The following is a 14,437-nucleotide window of genomic DNA, read 5'->3' as shown; positions in this document are numbered from 1 at the left end:
TAATTAATAATATATCTTCTGGGGTGATTAAGTGGGGAAATATGGATGCATGAGTCTAGCACAGTGTCTGGTACATAATAAACAGAAAACAAATGCTTAAGTTTGAAGTTGGACATCTTCCTAAATGAAGCTGTTGAGAACATTTCATTTAGAGATACCCTCCATGCTTGGACTGAACATTGATGCATACTTGGGATGAACCCTCAACAGTGCAGCTGGGCAATATTATAAATTATCTTTACCCTTATTTTCATTTTACATTTATGAATGATATAATTTATAACTAAAAATTCAGCAAGGTACACTAGTGTATAACTTTGATCTCAGCACTCCAAAGGCAGAGGCAGGTGGGTCACTGTTGAGTTTGAAGTTGGCTTGGTCTATGTCGTGAGTTTCAGGCCAGCCAGGGCTATATAATGAGACCCTGTGTTGAAAAATAAATTCAAACAGGGATGTATAGCAAAAAGGACTTGAAGACAACTTCAAACATTACTTGCACCACTGTCATTGTCCTCCTTCTCCTCCCCAACATAGATGCTTGTTAGGAAAGTAACTGGGGAGTCTGGAAGGTGTGACATCTGTGGGGATGACCCTTACATACAGACCCTTAGGATCAATAAGTAGAGGAAATGCTCCTGTAGTAGTAATTCCATCTAGGATTCTGGGCTCTTAATATAGGATTTCGTTCCATATAGTAGCATAACAGTGGTCAGCACATGATTAATAATAATAAAAGTTATTAAGCTCACAAGTCCACTTACATCTATTTGAGTCTAGACCTGCTGAAGGCAAAGTTGGGAAGTTGGTAAAATTTGCCTTAATTTCTGAGTCAACTAATTCTGCTTTTCCTGAAAGTTCCCTACACCCTCATAATGACTGGGGTCTTAGAGGACACTCCTTTTCTTTTCCTTTCTTTCCTTTCCTTTTCCTTCTTTCTTTAAGAGTAGTATTTATTTATTTTACATATTAAAAGTTATATTTCTACGTGGGTTTTTAAAAATTATAATATATATATATGTATATATATATATACATTTTTATTTCTTTCTTCAGACCCTCTAAAATATCTCTCTTTATTCTCTTTCAAATTTATTGCTTCTTTTTTTTTCATTAACTGTTGTCACATGTGTGTGTGTATGTGTGTGTGTGTGTGTGTGTGTGTGTGTGTTTCTAAATACTTAAATACAACTCGCTTAGTCTGTATAATGTTATTCAGGGCTGACTATTTGATATCAGATAGTCAGTTGGTGTGCTTTTCCCTAGGGAAGCCTATTTCTCCACCCTCAGTTGTCTGTAGTTCTCTGTAAGGCTGAGGCTCAGTGGGCTTTCCCTGTTCATGCGAGTTTGTCTGTTAGTGTTGCCATTATCCAGCTCATTGTAGCAGTCATGTTGGTGAGAATTTATGAGTATAGCTTTTGACTCTGTTTCTCTGGCTCTTAAAGTCTTTTTTTCCTCTTTTGAAGTGATGCACGGGCCTTAAGTGCAGGAATTGTGCTTTAGATCAGTTGGGACTGACTCTACAACTCTACATTTTGATTGGTTGCAGTTTTCTATAATGGTCTCTACCAGGACCTTTCTTGATTCATATTGAGATTAGACCATATACTCATGATATAAGTGATTCTCTTCAGATTTATGAGCCTGGTGGAGCCGTACCAGTGATAGTACTGGTATTTAGGGAGACAGCCTGGAACAGTGGCTGAAAGGGGCTTGGAATTTAGAGTCATTCATGTAAGAAATACTCAGAAGCACAAACCAAGGTCTTATTACATCATCAATACCATCTTAGGGACTGTGGACCTGAAGTTAGAGGGAGAGAAGTTTTTACATGGAAACAAGATGAAGTTTAGGGCAGAGAAACACAAACCACTAGATACGGAGATGACTGTCATAATATGGATATTGTCTTTATATTGTCTGTTGCTATAAAAGAACATTTCTTCCTGAGTTCTTTATCAAGAATCAAGTTGATTTATCACAGTTCTCAAGTCTATGAGAGTTTGCCCTTTCTCTTCATGTGCCACTCTGCAGCCTTGAAGCCTGACACAGGGTGTGGCATCAAGACAGAACAGCTGTGTTAGAGAGAGTTTATTTTATAATAAAGCCCCGCTCTGGATAACTCATTAGGTTATGAATGAGTTAATCCTGGTGCAAGGACTCTGCCAATCACCTTCCAGTGACATGAATTTGGGGGAACAGACATTTAAACTGCATGAGATGTAAGCAATCCATAGGAAAAAAGGGTCTGTGTCTGCTTGGGGGAGACAAGAAGGGGTTTCTAGAAAATCAAGTACATGGTTTGGAGGACAAGCTGTTAGCTGAGAAGGGTGAGCATTCTGAACAAATTAGCTTGGCAAAGAAAGAGCTGGAGAGTTCTAGAAAATTGGATTTTTGTTTTGTTTTGTTTTGCAGCGTTATTTGTGGTGTGAGGTTAAGAAGTGTGTCTGGGGCCAAGCCATGCAAACATGTCTGATATCTACATTTATTTGTCTATACCTACATTTCTTGTTTGTTTGTTTGTTTGTTTTTTGGTTTTTTGAGACAGTGTTTCTCTGTATAGCCCTGGCTGTCCTGGAACTCACTTTGTAGAACAGGCTGGCCTCAAACTCAGAAATCCGCCTGCCTCTGCCTCCCAAGTGCTGGGATTAAAGGCGTGCGCCACCACGCCCGGCCTTTATACCTATATTTCTATTATTAGAAACTGAGGACCCTGAAGTATTTTGAGGCAGAAAAACACCCAAGATTTCTGTGTTAGATCATTCCAGCATCAGAATGGAGAACAGATTAGAGGTAACATCAGCCTGAAGGAGAGAGACAGAGAGAGACAGAGACAGAGACAGAGAGGGAGAAAGGGAGAGAAAGTAATATTAACCAGGTGAGGGATAGTGAGAGCCACAGAAGTGGCTGGTGGTAGAGATGAAGAGAAGGATGGGCTTGAAAAATAAGGACTTTGAATCAGAAAGAGTTGGTGATTGACTGGAGATAAGGAGAGAGAGAGACTTGGGTTTCCAGGTTTAGTCATCAGGTGGATGGTAGGACCTCTTCTCTGAAATAGACACCGGACCTTCCCAAGTCTCACATCTCTGTTTATAAGATGGAAGTATACTGCATCCTAGAGGCAGTCCATTCATGAAGACTAGCAAACAATAATAGCAATCCAAGAAAATCATTCTTCTAAAATATTAGGCTGCATACTTTATTTCCCCCAAGCAACACAAGGATGAGGACGGCATGAATCTTCAGAGCCCACAGGGCCCTGGTGCCCACATTCTTTGTAGCCCTCTAAGGGCTGAGGATGGGAGTGGGGGTGTGAGGAAAGAGGAGGGTCTGGGAGAAGGAGGCTCAGGATAGGCATGGGAATATGATTTTCAATGAATTTCCTTTTTTTTAATGGTTAATTTTCTATCATGACTGTATTACTTAAAAGCATTAAATTAAAAAAAGCTACATCTCTGGCTGACTTGAATGGTATAAACCTAGGTATGTGTTCAACGGTTCCCACACAAAGTCTTGAGGTTCTTTTTACTTCCATCCCTGTGTATAAGCCAACCCCCCCTTTTCTGGAATGTTCTTTCCAACTACCTCCTTTGGCTAATTCCCACGTGAACTCCTTACATCTCCTTCCTATCATACCTGGTCTTTCTGTATTACTCCACTCATTCATTGCTCCTCTCTTGTCTTCTCGTGGGGTGTTATCATTGCGGCTGTGCTTTGTCTCCTGTTGAGCTGTAAGCACTGACCTGCTCGCCTATCTCTCTTCTCTTTGCACTCTTTACAGCTCACATGCCTCCAAGGAATGCTTGTTTAATGAATGAGTCCTGAATGAGGAACAGCGACTTATGGCCCAGACTTTTGCAAATTGTTTCTTTTTCAAACTTTGGCACCCTTAAGCTCTGGTCAAGTTGCTGGATTGACTTCTCTTTGCTTTCCCAGTTTTTCCACAAGTGTCCTACAGTTATCACCTGTTTGGGTCTTAGAGTAAGAAGCAGAAGTCCCTCAGCTTTGATGCTGGCATAATATTTTATATGATCCCAGGTCCCAAAGGAAACCAGTTGCTTTAAAGTTAATTGGTTAGCTTCTCCTCTAATCAGGATGGGAACTTTCTGGAAGAAGAGAACTTCCAGCTTTGTGCTCCTGGCATCCTGCACAGCAATCAGCGGATAGTATGTGCTCAGTAAATAAGTGCTAAGCTTAAGTGCCAAAAATAATAGGGTGTATTAATTTGTGATGAAGGGTTCTATCTACAGTTGTAGATATCTAAAATTTAAGTGATTAAACATGTGCAGAAATGGAATAATAGCTAAGTGTATGGGTAGGTAAAGCCAAATTGAAATTGCTTTTCACCATTAACAATATGATTATAGCTGAACCCTTGTCCGGGCCTGACCTCTTTGGTAAAGTATACACATATGTGCTGTCTGTCTACTAAGACAATTCAATGGATAAGCAAAAGCCCCAGTATATGACAGACACCTGATATATCTGCAGTGTTATCTCACTGAACGTGCTATGCTCAACATATCACGTGACTCTCACATTCAAAAGCTGGCAAGGCTAGGCCAGTGGTAAGGCTGTTAAATTTGCAAAAGCTGAAGGAGGCTTAACCAAGAGAGGAAGGAACTAAGGATGAGGCTGGATGAAAAGCCAGCCAAGGGTACTCGCCTCTCAAATCGAGTTTCTTGTTAGAGCTAAAATGGAAAGACAGAGAAGCAAAGCTTCAGAGGTGTGGGTACCACGCACCACAAAATGATTAGAGCAAAGTGGCTGGCTGGCGGGCTGGTGGCCTCTGCTCCTTATCTCGGAAATGCAGCCCTTGCAATTCTCTATCTGATTCATTTTCAGAAATATCCACCCCTCCCTTTCTTGTAGTTGGGGAGAAAAGGGGAAGGATAACGAAGCTCGAAGCGGAGGACTTGAAGGACAGGGTATTTGGGGTGAGGTGGGGTGAGGGGCATCCCATAGGCAGCTTTTTTTTTTTAACTATTTGATTGCCAGGGACTCACATGAAGCAAAGAGTTGGTTTAGTTTTTATTCAGACCAGTGCTTTGTTGACAGCAGAATCTGTCTGACTCACAGGGGTTTAAGTGACTTCAGCCTCTCTGATGAGTCATCGCATTGTCTGGCTTCCACTAATGTCCCAGCAGCTGGAGCAGACTTGTTTACTGAGAGAAAGCTGGAGCTGTCTGCAGGTACAGACGTCTGAGCTCACTGGCCAAGTGGAGCAGCCTCCATTCCGGGAGCATTTGCTCCAGTGGCGGACAATTCCTTACATGTTTCAATTAGCAGGAGCTGTGGGGTGTAATGAGGAGATGGCACTTTCTTCTAATTTGGTATTAGGCCTAGCAAGTATTTAGAGTTGGAGGTCAAACGATGGGGCAAGAACTAGAAGACAGGATCAAGACTAACATACAGCCCTCTGGATTCCAGCAAGAGGGACGATATATCCATTATGGACAATTAAAGGGTGCTTAGTTGAAAGAATATTCACAAAGGATAGAGTTCTGGGGAGTCAACAAGGAGTGGTATGGGGTCTCAGAGAGAGCTGGAGAACAGCTGAGCTGTTGATAGTGACTATGTGGGTCAGTCTCTTAGGGAGGAGAGCAGAGTGGAGGAAAACAATCTCTAGTCTAAGTTACTAGGTAGGCAGGTCAGTTACCGCTTGTGGTTCTCAAGTTTTCCAATAGTAAAGTGGTAACAACTATCTATTTCAGTGTTAATAGCATCTCACATGGGCAGTACAGTAGAGCTGGTCCTGGTGGCATAGGCGTGGGAGATATGGTCCTGCCTCTCACCTTGGCAGGGTGGGAGAGCCGGCCACATCCCTCAAGAGCTTCAGCACCCTGGAGAGTGGACCTGCACCTCATCTGGGCAGCCTGGCGCTGGTCCTGATGATGTGGGCACTGGAGAGCCAGTGCCTAGAGCAGGAGAGCCTCCCCTTTCCCTTGCCCTTGCTGGGACAGTGCTGAAAAGCTAACCCAATGGCTCTGGGGCTGACTAACTCCATGTTACTAACTTCACAAAGAATCAATAAGAAGTTAACCGGGAGGGAGGTGGGTGGGGGGGAGAGAATGAAACTAAGGATTTGAAGAGCTCAGAAAGGTTTTGCAAATGTGGGTTACGAAGATGCTAAATAGATACTTCTCTTCAAGGAGGGGAGGTACAGTACTGATTAGCAGTGTAAACTGCTCACATGCCTTTTGCTTTACCAGCTGTTCTGGAGACCTTGCTAAGTATGTAGGCCATGTCTTATGCTGGGGGTGGAGGGATCATAGTGACTAAAAATGGGTGGACTCCACAAAGCAAGGCAGGCAGCGTGAGTACCATATTCATTTTTACTGATCCACTTAACGAATATTTCTTTAGGATCTCTAGAATACAGAAGAAGAAGAAGAAGAGGAAGAAGAAGAAGAAGAAGAAGAAGAAGAAGAAGAAGAAGAAGAAGAAGAAGAAGAAGAAGAAGAAGAAGGAATGAAGTTGACATGGGCAAGGCCTAGCCACCGCTCCCTCCCTCAATGGCTTGCCATCTGCTTACAAAGAAAGATATGTGTGGGTCATACACCCCATGTCAGTATATGAATCGAATGTAAGATGTGAAATATCTGTCTACAAAAGGGACCGGTTTGGGACAGGGGCAGTGCACAGGAACATGAGGAAGATTGGAAACTCAGTCTCGAGGCACCTACCATTCTGTTGGGTTGTTCTTTTCTTTTTTTTTTCAAGATTTATTTATTTTATATATGTGAGTACATTGTTGCTGTCTTCAGACACACCAGAACACCAGAAGAGGGCGTCAGATCCAATTACGGATGGTTGTGAGCCACCATGTGGCTGCTGGGATTTGAACTCAGAACCTTTGGAAGAGCAGTCAGTGCTCTTATGTTGGGTTGTTCTTATCTATTCAGGTTTAGGAATAACTTTTTCAAAATGAAGGTAAGATATTGCAGTGCATTCTTTGAGTTAATATCCATTAAAAATAACGTTTAGCACCAAAAGACTGGCATACATGTTGGTAGTCTAGGCCAGTGGTTCTCAGTCTTCCTAATGCTGCAACCCTTTAATACAGTTCTTCATGTTGTGGTGACCCCTCCAACAATAAAATTATTTTGTTGCTAGTTTATAACTGTAATTTTGCTACTGTTATGAATCATATGTAAATATCTTTTTTAGAAATTTACTTATTTTATGTATATGAGTACACTGTGGCTGCCTTCAGACACACCAGAAGAGGGCATCAGATCCCATTACAGATGGTTGTGGGGCACCATGTGGTTGCTGAGAATTGAACTCAGGACCTCTGGAAGAGCAGTGAGTGCTCTTAACCACCGAGCCTTCTCTCCAGCCCATATGTAAATATCTTATATGTCTGATATACATCTGATATGTGACCCCCAAAGGGGTCATGACCCACAGGTTGAGAACCACTGGCCTAGATAAAAGGAAAATTAAAGTGAAAATCATCCAGTTTCTTTGGGCGAATATAAGTGGACATGGTCCCATCTGGAACACTAAAACATCGTGGATGCATGCTGACATTTCTGACCTGAGCTCATTGGGCCCAGTCCAGAAATCCGAGCCCCGTAGACACCACAGGCTTCATATTATTTGAGATATATGTCAGTTTGGTAGGCAGCTTGGAATTGATTGAAGTCAGCTGAGCACAAACAACCCGCACCTGGAGACCAAACATATTTGGCCAGATTTCATTCTTGCTACCTCGTAGTTTAACTGAAAACAAAAACCCTAAACTGATTTTTGTGGTTGAGTAGCAGGATGGAGATGGCAGGCCGTCATATGTCAGTTCTGCTCTCTCTCTCTCTGAGTCACATGGAGTTGGCTGCTACTTCCAAACAGAGCAAAATAAACACCCACAGGAGATGTTGAGGATGTGCAAATAGATGGAGTTTTCCTGAGGAAATATTTATGAAAACTATGCTATTAATGGAACATTTAATTTTTTTTTTTTTTGTCCTGAGGCTTTATTTTAAAGCCTGCCCTAGAAGAACAGATGTGACAAGTAGAACGCCCACACCCCACATAGCACTGAGGATCTCCTAAAGCGCTTCATCAAAATCCTATCTTTTCGCCGGGGCGGTGGTGGTGCGCGCCTTTAATCTCAGCACTCGGAGGCAGAGGCAGGCGGATTTCTGAGTTCGAGACCAGCATGGTCTACAAAGTGAGTTCCAGGACAGCCAGAGAAACGTTGTCTCAAAACCAAAACCAAAAACAAAAATTGTATCTTTCCAACTCTGACTTTGTTTCTGAGAGACCTCTGACCTTTGACATTTCCCCCAACTTGTCTTCTGCATTATGCTGGCCCTCTGTGCTTCATCTCCATCATCACATAAGCCCAGAAGAGGAGGAGCGTGGAGATCAGAAAGGAAATCTACAAAGAAGCTTGTACTGGATCCCTCCTTTGTGAAGGGAAGTGAAGCCATTACCTCTTTCTGACTCTGGCTTCTCAAGGCAAATGGATGGTCCTGTTGGAAAGAAAGAAAACGGAACCTCCCCGCCCCAAATAGTCTCACATCATAGTTACGTTTCAGAGCTACAAAAATAAAATCATAATAAAACAGAAATGTGGGAAACGATATGGAAATAGAAACCACATTGTTTGATACCTTTCTAAATACGTAGGCTGCCTCTCCTGAGTACCAAGTTTAGTTGGATTCAGAGAATAAACCTAGCATTGAGGTGCCGTGCCAAAGTGAGGCCTCCAATAGGACCCTGGTCAGACTTCCTGATAGTCACAGTTTCTTTACTCCCTCATTTCTCTCCTAATAACTAACCTTTCCTCTAATAATGGGGAACATTCTGAAATGCATTTGAGAGCCAAGACTAAACCTTTATACAATGAAACTCAATTCTATTTTTCCAAAGTGGTAGTTTTATGACCTTGTCAATCAATCAGTTATACTCAATGTTCCCTGAGTTAGTCACCAGTGACTTCGAGCTTAGCTGGAGTCATCTGGTAGGCTGGAAGGTTGTGAATGGATGCTAACTGTCAGACTCACTACTGTTCCTGGAAGTAACGTGATGTTAAGATTACTATTGTGGTAGGGGAAGTAGACAGCAAAGAGGGTTGATGGCGTCCAGGTGGGAAGTTGTGAGAGGTCTTCAGACCTGCTCTTTCTACCATACTCTATCTCAACAAGTAATCACCAAACGAATGAGATGCTTAAATGGTGCTTTTCTGTGAATGAGTTACAAGAGCCTTGCAGGTGAGGTCATTATCTTTAGCTGGATTAGAGATGCCATCGCTTACCTTTCTTGGTGGTTTCTTGCCTTTGTGTTTCAAAAGCGGATCTTTTCATTCCTTTGTGAATTCCTTGGCACACTCTGATTTTGAGTCATTACTAGTCTTTAAGATTCTGAAATGGATGCTTTCCAAATCTGTTTTGAGCAGCTGTAACGGAGTAATACAGCCTGTGTAATTTATAAATAATCAAAATCTATTCCTTACAGTTCCGAAGGCTGGGGCATTCAGTATCAAGGCTCCCTTAGTTTATCAAGGACCTTCTTGCTGTGTCATCTTATGCTGAACAGTGAGATGGTGACAGAGGGTTGAACATGAATTTGTGACAAACTTATTTTTTAATAATGAGCCTGCTCCCATGATAATACCACAATCCATTCACAAGGGCTCTGTTCTCATGACCTAATTGCCTCTTAAGGCTTGCACTTCTCAATATCATTAGCAGTGGAGATTAAGTGTCCAAAACACAAACTTTGTAAGATCCATTCAAATTGTATCAGATGCTGTCAAAGACTGGGATATTGTGATGGTGAATGCTGCCAGTTTGACAGGATCTAGACCAGTGGTTCTCAACCTTCCTAATGCTGAGACCCTTTAAGATGGTTCCTCATGTTGAGTGACCCCCAACCATAACATCTTTTTTGTTGCTACTTTATAACTGTAATTTTGCTACTGTTATGAATCATAATGTAAATATCTGTCTCTTCCAATGGCTTTAGGTGACCCCTTTGAAAAGTTAAATGACCCTTTCAAAGAGGTCACAACCAACAGGTTGAAAACTACTGATCTAGACTCATCTAGGAGACAAACTTCTGGGCATGTCTATGAGGCGATTTCTAGAGGGAAATTGAGGTAGAGAAGACTGACCCAAGATGTACATAACATTACTCCATTGGTTAGAGTCTTGGACTGCATATGAAGGAGAGAGTAGAGTCTTGCTTATCTTGCTCTGCTCATGACTCTGTGTGCAATGGGAACAGCTGCCTCACGCTCCCATTATCAGTCCATCCTCCCAAGATGGGCTGTATCCTCAACTGTGGCCCCAGATAAATCCTCTCTTTCTCAATTTGCTTTGGTTAGGTACTTTGCTGTTGACAAGAAAAAAGTAATTAATACAGAGATACTATATGTATATGTAGTGAGGGGGCTGAAGAGTTGGCTCATGTGAAAAATACTTACTACTTTTGTAGAGAAACCAAGTTTAGTTCCTAGCACCCACATGACAACTTAGAATGACCTGGAACTCCACTTCTAAGTGGTCCGCTACCCTCATCTGGTCTCTGTGAGCTCCTACATGCATGTAGTACAATCAACTCATGCAGGAACACACACACACACACACACACAATTAAACTTTCAAATATAGTATATGTTGTGGTGCTGCCTGTGCCCTGGACTACTCGCTGCCCGACCCGACCTGCCCTTGGGGGTTGGAGGTGAGGTGGCTCCTTGGAGTCAACGACACAGACTCTGGGGACAGGTGAGAAATGCAATAGCAAACTTCTCTGAACACTGCTTGCTGCAAGCTCTTTTAATACCCTCGACCTGTGCCCCATTGGCCGCAAGAAAGCAGCTCTTCTAAACACTAGTTCCTGATTGGCTGGCATGGTCTGTGTGGGCAATCCTTGGTCTCTCAGGCAGCCCTCAGGTCCTCCTGAAGGAGATGCCTTTGTGGCTTCAGGGCCCCCAGAGTTTACATAGAGGTGGCTGCCACTGTTCCTCCTACATAGTGGGACCTCATTCCTCTTTATTTGAATATTCAACAATTATGAATATTCACAACATATAATATATGAATATTCAACAGAAATGTTCTTTTCTTTTAAATAGAATTCCCTGTTTTGTTGTATGCTTTTCAAAGCTCTGGCAATCTTAGTTCCTGGACACATAGCTGACTACACTTCCCAGTGTCCCTTACTGGTAGATATGGTCATGCTCTCTAGTTCTAAAAATAGGATGTTTCTGAAATGATTGGTCACTTTTAGGACTATCCCTATAAACTTTCTAAGTGTGCTCCTGGATGTTTGTTTCCTCTTTTGGTCAGTTAGAATAAAGAAAACTGTCATGGTGACTTTGGAAACTACATGTTGAGGATAACAATGTATCTCTTAGACTATTCTACACATCCCATGGAAGAAGATCACAGTGCTGAGTAATTTTATTTTATTTTATTTTATTTTAGGCAATTTGACATAGCTAGAGTCATCTTATAGGAGGGAACCTCTTCTGAGAGAATACCTCTGTAAGACTGGGCTGTAGGCAAGCCTATATGGTACTTTCTTTATTAATGGTTGTTGTAGGAGGAGTCAGACCACTGTGTGTGGTGCTATCCAGGTAGGTGGTCCTGGAGTATAAGAAAACAATCCAAGCAAGATAGGAGGAGCAAGCAGGTAAGCAGCATTCCTCCATGGCCTCTGCATCATCTTCTCCTCCATGTTCCCATCTTGAGTTCCTACATGACTTTCCTAAGTAATAGAGTGTGGGACTTGCTAGTTAAAGCTGAAATACACCCTTTCCTTCCAAGTTTATGTTTTATCTCAACACTGGAAATCCTAAGACAACCACTTACTTGCTGTGTACTATTATTTGAGCATAGAATATGCTTCACTTCTTATAATGTGCTGTGCATTTTATGATCTATACATCTGCCACATAAGTGGCCTATTCAACTGATGAGGAACATACAGGAGATTGAACTATTATTGATAGCTAAATCACTCAGGGGTGTGTGTTGAAGATCTAACTTACTAAGAAGGGAATTGTTTGTAATTTCTAAAAGTCATGTTATAAGGACGTGTCAACAGGCTTTTGCTATGTAATAAGTGACACTAAACCTAGTGCCTTAAAACAAAACCATCCTGTTATCTCTTAGGTTTGTGAGGGCTCCGTGGTGATCAGGACAATATCTACAGCACAGATCAGTTCCATAGTCATGCAATGTGGGTGATGGTTAGTTTTGCTTATAGGCTTGACACAATGTAGAATCACTTGGGGAGTTTCAGTGAAGAATTGTCTAGGTTAGGTTGGCCTATGGACATACTGGTGAGGGATTTTTTTTAACTGGCTTAACTGACATGGGAAGATCTACTTACTGATTGATGGCATTATTTTCTAGGAAGTGAGACCTAGATTGTGTAAGTGGAGAGAGCTAGCTGAGCACTAACATGCATATATTAATTAATTAATACTAATTTTTCTTTACTCTTGACTGTGGATATGACATGACCAGTTGCTTCAGGTTCTTGTCCCTTTGGCAGTGATGAACTGTAACCTGAAATTCTGAGCCAAACAAGCCTTTTCTCACTAAACTTGCTTTGGTCAGCATATTTTTATCACAGCAACAGGAGAGGAAACTGTGACAATATGGAAGGCCATCTTTATGATTTGTACTGTAGAAGGAAACCAGGGAATTATGATTGGCTACTAAGAAGCTTATGGTACTGCTAGATCGGGTACAAAATAATGTAGACTGTTGGTGAAGTGGTGAGCATAGCTGCTGGTCAAGATAAAGTGGGTCACCTAGCTGGGCTGTTAAGAGTATTTAACAAAAATTTGAACATTTGTTAATATGGTAAATATCTACTAGGCACTGGTAATATAGATACAAATCAATTTTCTTTTTATTTCTTTACAGTGTCTGTAGGGAAGAGGCAAAACTTGAAGTTGTGCAGCATATTAGAAGGTGAGGGTTATGAAGAAAGACATAATAAAGAAGAACAGCAAGCACTGTGACAGTACAGTTTGAAGTAGAGGGATTAAGTGTCCCCGAGAAACTGATTTTTTGGAAACACAGAACCTTAAGGGGGTGGCGAGAGCACAGGTTCATGGCTGTCATGGGTGTGCAAAGGAAGAATTTTTCCTGAAGAAGGAGGAGTGGTGAAAAGCCTCATGAAGAATGTTCTAGACTTTCCCGGGAGTGAGAAGGAAAGGGGTGGCTGTGGCAAAGTGGATGATGAGCAGAGCTGGAGCGAATCAGAGGGGGAACGGATGAGGGTGGGACAAACACCGCAGGTCTTTGTGGAGAACGCTAACATAGCAGGCTTACGCTTACACAACACTTTGCCTACTGCATGGGGCAGTGAAGATAGATGAATGGAGACCAGGTAGGAGACCACGGTCTTCATCTAGACACTAGATGTGATTTGCCTAGACCCATGTAGACCCATGTATAGCAGCAGCAGGGCAGCTGAGAAGCAGCTGGATTTTGAAAGTAAAACCAGCACGATTCCTTGGTGGGCTGCACAGTTGGTGTGATAGAAAGAAGTCAAGAATGGCCCTGTGGGTCTGGGGGAACGGGCCTCAGGATGACCCAAACCTTGGGACCATCGGCTAGGAAGATCTTTGGAGGAGTTTTAGTAGCTGAACTTGTGGGTGTTTTTGGAGCTTAATTTTTGTTTAAAAAGATGAACTTGAGCCAACATTTCAGGCAAATGAGTGAGAAAATTCCCCTCATTTTGCAAGCTCATTACAAATCCATTGAACAGTATTGAATGTATGTAGTTAGAGGCTGAGACCAAGAAAAATATTTGGAGAGCAAAGATTAAGGCCAGCCATCATGTTCAGCTTCCTATCTCAGCTGTTTGAAACCTTTGAGGAAAGAAGAAAACTGAATTTATCCCACTGTAGACACTAGACTTCGAGAAAGTCCCACTGAGTGTAACTGCAATTTTAGATCTATGTGGTCTGAAATTTCCCATCCATTGTACAAACTTATTGTTATGCTCCTGTATTTGCCGTCTAAGGTCAGCATTTTTACAACTGAGAGACCATGGAAGAGTACACCCACCTTTGTCCTCTCAGGAAGTACACCCAATGCAGCAGCCAAAGTGATGCTGTGTGAAGGCTTCTTATTAATACTTAAATGTGTGAAATAATAGAAACTAATAATTATGAATATCAGAAACAATTAAAAAATCTTCAACTAGGTAAGAATAACTTTTAGCAAACCCATACTTTACAAAAGTAACCTGACTCTCTGAGTTTGTGTGTGTGCGGTTTAGACACTTTTAAATCTTATATGCACTCCAGAGGGAGAGATGAAGAAACCATTTTTTTCCTAGGTTATAGAGTATTGAGGAGAGGTCTTTTAAAACACCATCTTTAAAATCAAGGCTATTTTGTATTTCCTTTGTGGTAGTGGTGGTTGAATCTAGAGCCTTGGTGTATGTTAGGCAAGCTTTCTGT

At 41.9% G+C, this 14,437-nt stretch overlaps 1 pseudogene; it reads left to right on the top strand.

Annotated features, from left to right (window-relative positions):
- The first annotated feature begins 13,557 nt into the window (after positions 1 to 13,557).
- Positions 13,558 to 13,797, top strand: LOC110293126 (annotated as a pseudogene).
- The last annotated feature ends 640 nt before the right edge of the window (positions 13,798 to 14,437 follow it).

Source organism: Mus caroli, chromosome 1, assembly GCF_900094665.2.
Source record: "Mus caroli chromosome 1, CAROLI_EIJ_v1.1, whole genome shotgun sequence".
Lineage (NCBI taxonomy): Eukaryota > Metazoa > Chordata > Mammalia > Rodentia > Muridae > Mus > Mus caroli.
The sequence above is the reverse complement of the archived record's forward strand: the minus strand, read 5'-3'. Positions and strand labels throughout refer to the sequence as shown.